This window comes from Myxocyprinus asiaticus, chromosome 1 (assembly GCF_019703515.2).
Source record: "Myxocyprinus asiaticus isolate MX2 ecotype Aquarium Trade chromosome 1, UBuf_Myxa_2, whole genome shotgun sequence".
Taxonomy (NCBI): domain Eukaryota; kingdom Metazoa; phylum Chordata; class Actinopteri; order Cypriniformes; family Catostomidae; genus Myxocyprinus; species Myxocyprinus asiaticus.
Window position 1 is genome coordinate 36,650,979 of NC_059344.1, and position 6,673 is coordinate 36,657,651.

At 37.6% G+C, this 6,673-nt stretch overlaps 1 long non-coding RNA gene across 1 annotated transcript; it reads left to right on the forward strand.

Moving 5' to 3' along the window:
• Nucleotides 1-1,346: 1,346 nt before the first annotated feature.
• LOC127444252 (uncharacterized) lies at nucleotides 1,347-3,771 on the forward strand. The gene is made up of 4 exons (XR_007897791.1): nucleotides 1,347-1,667; nucleotides 2,309-2,438; nucleotides 3,184-3,262; nucleotides 3,487-3,771. It is a non-coding gene; the product is annotated as an uncharacterized LOC127444252 (long non-coding RNA).
• The last annotated feature ends 2,902 nt before the right edge of the window (nucleotides 3,772-6,673 follow it).

Consider the following 6,673-nt stretch of genomic DNA (forward strand, 5'->3'; position numbering starts at 1 on the left):
GAAATATACTTCTAAAAATCTTTGTTTGTGTTCAGCAGATGAAAGAAAGTCATACACATCTGGAATGGCATGAGGGTGAGTAAACGATGAGGGAATTTCCATTTTTGGCTTAACTAACCCTTTAACAGTACTTTTTTTGTTTTTTGTTTTTTTTACAGTGAAAAGAAAAAATTTACATATTTTGCAGATAATAATTTAAAATTTATTTTGGCTTTAGTATAATAATATGAAAGCCAATAGGTATTTCATTTAGCAAACAACATGTAGTCTTTATAATATCCCTTACTGCTAACAATTACTATTTTTCACACATTGTAAATGGGTCTTTTCATACATGAAAATATATATCTGTCTTAATATTTTAGAAAGGAGGTCCCTTGGATGTGGATCATTATTTGGGCTCCTTGGTATCAAAAAGTTTAAAGCCCCTGCTTTATTGTGTATAGTCTACTCATTGCTAACAAAATGTTTGTCCCACACCTTAATGAATTTAATCAATGGCTCTGTTCACACCACAAACACTGACCACATAGATGTGTGAAAACATCTGTAATGGACATAGTAATTAGTGAAACTAATAAGTAGTTACTAAATTCTAGAATTAAAAAATCTGTTTCTTAGAATTTCTGTTTAAATAATTTTTCTGCTTTAGGGTTAATGAAAAAGAAGTGGGTGTTTTAATGTCAGAGTTAGATTTATGGATCAATATTTGTTTTGGGGGGATATCCCCCCCCCCCGAACAGCGTTGATTTCATGAACTATGAATAAGTGCAGTTCTTAATCCCAGTAAAAGTCTGCAGAGGGTCTGTGTAAGGGGGAGGCAGAGAGCAAGCAGGGCTAGAGCCGCACTCTTCGATTCATGTCGAGGAGTGGAATTCAGTGGGTTTGCTCTTGGAATTTCAGCAATGCTGAGCCTGTTTACTCTGTTGATTCTCTCTCCATCTCCTGTTTTAATATGCTCATTAATATCATCCTCCCACCAGGCTTGACTTTATCTAATGCACTGGACTGACACGTTATCTCCGTTTACTGGTACACAGCATTCACCCTTCGTTATCACTACACAACAAATTCATTACCTCATTACCTGCACTGTAGCTTTAGATGTCACCAAACAAGAGCTGGTTGGATTCAAGGGTTAATTAACATTTCTATTTAAGGATTTTTTTGTGAAAATGTTGATTCACAACACAGGTTTAAAAAATATTTCAAAGTATAAGTAGGTGTTGTTGTGTGGTTTTCAAGATGAAGTGTGTAACTTTCTCAGTGTTTTTTTTTTTTTTTTTGGGGGGGGGGGGGGTCTCACCTTTGCTCCCCAATGTGCTCTAGGTCCTTGTGGTGGTGTAGTGACTCGCCTCAATCTGGGTGGCGGAGGATGAATCCCAGTTGCCTCTGCTTCTGAGGCCATCAATCTGTGCATCTTATCATGCGGTTTGTTGAGCGCATTACCATGGAGATCTAACATGTATGGAGGCTTCAGGCTATTCACTGCGGTATCCATGCACAACTCACCACGCACCCCACTGAGAGCAAGAACCACATTATAGCGACCACGAGGAGGTTAACCCAACGTGACTCTACCCACCCTAGCAACCAGGCCAATTGGTTGCTTAGGAAGCCTGACTGGAGTCAATCAGCACACCCTGAATTCAAACTTGCAACTCCAGGTGTGGTAGACAGCATCTTTACTTGCGGAGCTACCCAGGCCCCCAACCTTCTCAGTGTTAAAATATTCTCTTCTGTCCAATCTTAATACTCAGAAACAACTATAAGTAAGCCATTTATAGGTTAAAGGTGCACTCAGTATTTTTATTTTTTTTCACATTAAAAATGTTATACTCCTAAAGAAATGAGTAGTAATTTTAAAACATAAGTATAAAATCATGACTACTCACATGAGATAAAGTCATATCAGTCAACTTGTAAAAGCTGTTTTATTCTACACGGAGAGTGTCCCCTTATGGGGGCTGCCATGTTTGAATCACATGACCAATTGAATACTACTCGCTTCATCTCAGTAACCATCTTGTTATTAGACACTTTCACTCTTGGATTAAATTAATCATGGCTGATTGTGAACAGTGAATTTCTACAATGGCATCTGTAACTAAAAACGATTGATTTTAAATTATGCTACATCCACACCACTAGGTGTCACTGTAAGTCCAAGATATCACAAACAAAAAATATACTTGTTCGATCAGTTTGTTCGATCAACAGCAAACAGAGGCTCATCATATTGCTTTTAAATATACTACTTGAGTCATATGGATTATTTTTATGCTGCATTTATTTCCTTTTTGGACAGCCTTGAAAGTCTTGATCCCCATTGACTGCATTATATGGGAGAAGAAAAAAAACAGCTCAGACATTCTTCAAAACATCTTCATCTGTGTTCCAGAAGAAAAAATGTCATACAAGTTTGGAATGGCATGAGGGTGAGTAAATTATGATAGAATTATAATTTTTTGGGTGAACTATGCTTTTAATTGAAAATGTATGTAAATAAACGCCCATGTTTAGGATTAGTCTGGATTAGGCTTGGCTATTTGGTATCTCTATGGGAGAGTTCATTGGCTGGTTCAGGCTGGTGAACAAAAGGTCATTGGCTGTTAGCCTGGGTGGGAGAAGGTCATTGGCTGGCCATGGTGTTTTGGTTGCCAGGTGTCTCTGGCAGAATCCTCCCCTGATAAGCAAGCATATTAGATTCTGCTTCAATCTTCTCCACATTACATGACCGTGTTCAACCCAACTTAACACTTTTAACCACTTTAACTGCGCTCAAAGAACTTGATGTAATGTCACACTGCTAACAAGCTCATTCAGATATTCTGTCCCTCAGAATCTTATTCAATATTCTTTATGTGTAAAAGTTCTTTGATTAACTTACATTGTTAAAGCAAAGCTACATGTTCTGGTTTGACAGCCATTAATGTCCACATATGTCACAGTAATGGTCTGGACCGTAGTCTTTGGTATTTATAAATAATTGACATTGTTTTTTGTGTGTGTGTGTGTGCCATAATAGTTGTAATGGAAAGAGAAGGAGACCACAAGAGTATGAGTAGTTGATCAGAACACAGATATGAGATTTTCCTCAGCAGAGTCTGATAAAATATATTTTTCCCACAAACTGCAAATACTGACATTATGTTTCACTTCTTGTTCCATGTCTCCTAACAGATGGACGTTCAAAAGCATCCAAAACTTCCACATAAAAATGAGCGATGAACATTTTCTAAAGTCACCCTCCTCTTTCTTGGTGAGCACGCCAAGATACGTTTGTTTAAAGTAAACCTCCTCAAAGAACTTGGCGAGAAATGTCCTGCAGCAGCACATCTGGAAAACATGCCATATGTAGAGAGATTTTATTGTTTGTCTTTTAAGAACCAAAGGCCCCTAATGGTTTTCATAATTTAGCATAAAGTAAAGGATATTAGCTTCAATAATCTCTTATTCGTACAATCTTCTCCCCATAAAACACAGAGCTGTGGAGATGCCATATGACTGAGCAGAACACATGAGCCAAGAACATTCAGCCTCATCATGCAGGTCAGATAGGGCAACAGAGAGAGAAAGGAGGAGTGCCTTTTCACTTTTCCAGATTTTCATGCAGTCACACATGATCAGAAGTTCGGAAACCAAACATCTTTCTATATTTCCTGAGGGTCTGTCTATGTGTGAAGGAGAGAGACTTTGTGTGAGATTTTAGACTAGTATGAGTATCCTGCCTTGTTTTCCGCTCATGGGTTTCCTGTTTGTGTGCATGTTCAGGACATGATTATAGTATAAGTATAAATAACCCTTATAAAGCCATCCTAACAGGAGAGAGCTGTCAGCATGCTCCCATCATACATGGATATACACAGTCTCTCTGCTCATACATTATCATCCGTCTTAGAAAGCTCTTTTGCTCTCACACACGGCTACACAAACAAAACCGTCACACACATTCACTGATGTGAGGAAATACATGCGCACAAAGACACACACACAAAGGCCATTGGGCTTTTCCTCCTACTGTTGCACTGCCAACAATGTAAAATTTGTGCAAACACAGCAGAAAAGCTGGGGATGGATGGATAAATCAGATATGAGAACTTACTTTCTCTCTCCTTTGCTCTTCATGTTGTTCACTGTGAGTTTTAACGATGTGGTATAAAAGAGTCTGGTCTTAACAATGGACACAAAATACAAGAGAGAGAAAGAGAGTGAGAAATGGTAAAGAGGGAAATATCCCAAGTGAAACATTCAAATGACATTTCACATCTGCTTGTCACCCCCAAAGGAGAGACTGGCTTTTCTCCCAAAATTATACTTTTTGTGTTTGTTTGCATTTAAGGCTGCATGGGAGTGAGAGACACCAATGTAAGTGCCTTTTTAGATCACCACACATGTTCACATACACAGACCATGAGTTTAGTGGTTAAGGATCTGAGCTACTAGTTAAGCTAGTTACTGTTAAAAATAAAGACACCGTTCAAGAATAATTTTCTTCAATGGTTCTTTGCAGTGTCTTTAGGTTCAGAAAAGGATCATCATCATGGAGAGACAACCAGAATCTTTGTCCCGGGTCCTGTGACGAGGGGGGGTCCACTAAGGTCTTCTATGGTTGCTCCAGGATATGTCATTGTAGTTCAATTAATATTCCGGGTTCAATACAAGTTAAGCTCAATCAACAGCATTTGTGGCATAATATTGATTACCACAAAAATTTATTTTGACTTGCCCCTCCTCTCCTTTAAAAAAAGCAAAAATCTGGGTTACAGTGAGGCACTTACAATGGAAGTGAATGGGGGCCAATGTTTCAAAAGTATAGCCACAAGACATAAACAATATGCATGTAAACATGATTTTAGGGTGATAAAATCACTTACTAATCTTTCTGTGTAAAGTTATAGCCAATTTTATGATGATGTCAACAAACTGTAAAACCCAAAACTACTATAAAGATGACGATTTAAACAAATTTACAGCTCAAATAATACATGAGTTTTAACTGAAGAATTAATGCAAGTGCTTTAATAAAATTATAAGCTTCACATTTCTGCCTTTAAACCCTCCCAAAATTGGCCTCATTCACTTTCATTGTAAGTGCTTCACTGTAACCTCAGTTTTTGCACTTTTTAAAGAAAAGAAGGGACGAGTCGAAATTACCTTTTTGTGGTAATCAACATTATGACACAAACACTGTCAATTGAGCTTAACTTGTATTGAACCCAGAATACTCCTTTAATTGACTGTACATTTCTTTAGCAAACAGCAAACCAAATCAAATGGCAAACAAAATCAAATCACTAACACACACATCTTCTTACTGCACGAAGAAGGGAAAAAAATGGTGTGTTAAAAAGGGTGGGTTTATAATATGAGCTGTCCAGGTTTCTCATGGCAGTGGTCCTAACTGAGTAATCTCACACAAAAGTAGGAGGAAGAGTTTTAAATGCCTCACTTAGTTTCATTCAATAATTCAGCTTCGCTTTTTTTCTGGCTCTCACAGCTTGCTTGAATTGACAAGCTGGATGCACATTTTTCTAAATTTTCCACTGGCAGTTCAGTTCTTTGTCAATTTTGTGTACGTAAAACTGACACTTTAATGCTTCCAACACACTCAAGCCATTAGCATGAAAGATAAAATAAATGAGGGTAGTGAAACTATTTTCTAGAGAGAATACATAGAGTATGGGCATATTACCAGTGCAGCTGACAGTGTGTTTGTCTTGAAATGAAAGATTTTCCCTTTACAAGAATACAATAAATCCCTGTGTGAGTACTTTGCCTTAATCCCGGAGTGACTGTTGTGATATCCTAAAGGTGTTTTAAAACTGAACATGAGTGAGAGCCTTTTAAAACAACATTTTGTTCTCTGAATGACACACAGGAGAAATGAAAGCCAATATTAACATTACATGTAAAGTGTCCTTTGTGGTCCATTAGAGAACATTTCATATGTGATATAAAGGAGAGGTGGAAATTTCTTTTTAATTGTGACTTAGGGGGCAGAAAGATCAAGGGTACTTTCCAATTGTCCCCAGTGTTTCTGGAATACTTGATTCTGATTGGTAAATCACTGCATTCTGTGGTCACAACATAGCTGTGCTAGGTTCTTGTCTCTAAAATAACTCCACGTTCTCCTTCTCACATAGTGAAATGCTTTCAGCTGAAATCACAAATTTGGACTGCCAAAGTTCACTAGGTTTATGGCATAGAATCTTTTGAAAATATTTGAGTATAGAATATAACCAACTGATATAAATTGAGACCAATATTTGCAAGTAAATCAGATATCCCAGCATATTTGCAAAAAAAAAAAAAAAAAAACTCATTTTTTTCTTTGCATGCCTGTGCATTAGCTGCCCCTTAACATCATGTAAAAACAAGCCAAATGTGATTGGTGGTTTACTGCAACATACAGTATCAGTCAGGTAGCCACTTCATATATGAATGGACAGTTCTTGACCTGAATAAGCTATAATTTGCAGCTGACACAATACCAATAGTCAAAAGTTTGGCTAGTCAATCTAATGGTTCTGCCCTGTGTGTGAATCGGCTCCAGTGAGCAGTTGCAGCAGTTAAAAAGCAAACTTCATGCATCCACCTGAGTGGTGTCAATATGAAGTCCACTGTGACAAACAAGAACTAGCGAAATGTAAAACAAAAACTTACTGAGTGC